The sequence below is a fragment of the Sus scrofa genome, chromosome 12, assembly GCF_000003025.6.
Source record: "Sus scrofa isolate TJ Tabasco breed Duroc chromosome 12, Sscrofa11.1, whole genome shotgun sequence".
Classification (NCBI taxonomy): domain Eukaryota; kingdom Metazoa; phylum Chordata; class Mammalia; order Artiodactyla; family Suidae; genus Sus; species Sus scrofa.
The window spans coordinates 49950669-49951999 of NC_010454.4; positions in this window are offsets into that span (position 1 = coordinate 49950669).

Here is a 1331-nt window from a genome sequence, read left to right on the forward strand (position 1 = left end):
TGCCGCGTCCGGCGCGCGCTCATTGGCCGGGCCGCGCGGCCCCTCTCCGGCGCCGCCCAATCAGAGCCCAGAACTACCCTCGGGCTCCAGGAGGGGAGGGGCCGCGGCGGGCGGTGGCTCGGGAGGAGTACCTCCCCCTGCGGCGGGACCGGCCTAGTCACGCCCCCGTCGCCCGGCCGCCGGCTGCCTGGGGTCCCCGAAATCCCAGCAGGGCCAAGCCTCGGTCCTTCGGCGGGGCCTGGAGGGTACAGGTGCTTACCTCGCCCCCAAATCCTTTGTCCCCCAACCGTCTCGACCTGGCAGGGGCAAGAGCGCACCAACCCCCGCCTCCACCCCGGGGTGGGGGGCGCGGATGACGCGCATAGAGTATTAGGGGAGGGACAAAGCAAGATCAGTATCAGGATGAGGCCCAGGCCAAGGGCCAGGTCGAAAGGCCTTGAACGGTAGAGTCAGGAGTTTAGGTTTCCGTGGGGGGGTGGCGAGGAGGGGAGACTGGAAGCAGTTTTAACAGAATGCTGGGGTCTTAGTCTGAATCGTGTTTGGGGAAGGGCTCTGTGAGCAGGCGACAGGAAAGTCCTAGCTAGGGCAGGAGGCGTGGAGGGGACAGTAGGATGTCTTGACCTTCATGGGGGCTGTTCCTGGGGACTCTGCCCCTCACCTCTCCCCCTGAAGAGCTCAATCAACAAGGTTCAATTCTGTCACACTTGTGTATCCTCTGGCACCTCAGCCCACCACCTGTCCAGGATAGAGCCCCATATCACTCCTCTCAAGTCCCTATCTCAATCTGGGGCCAGAAACCTGGGAGTCATCAGCCTGTTCCTTTCCTGTTCCAACCAGTAGGTCACCAAGCCCTGCCCAAGCTACTTCTGAAATATCTCTGGAATCCATCCACTTCTCTCTGCTTCTCTGCCCTTCCCTATCTTCTTGTACCTGAATTGCCACAGCAACCTCCTCATTGGCCTCCCATCCCCAACCAGCCTCATCACCCTGCCCCACCCACCCCCACCCACTTGCTTTTCTCCATCTGACAGCAAGAAGAACAGTGTTTCAGAAACACAAGTCCAACTAGTCTCCTCCTGATTAGGAATTTTGCATGGCTCATCAGTACCCAGAAAATAAGGCTAACGAGGCCTCCATCACCTCAGTCCTAACTGCCTGCCCGTCTAACTCCTTTCAGGGTTGGTTAAATGCCCCTTCTGCCAGAAACCCTTCCCTATAACTGTCTTGCAGCCCAGCATAGGTGAGTAGTCCCTCTGAGGGACTTCCTAGAGATGAGAATCTGCTCACCTACCTGCCTGTTCTGCCTCTGGGCTGGGAGCTCCTTGAGAGCA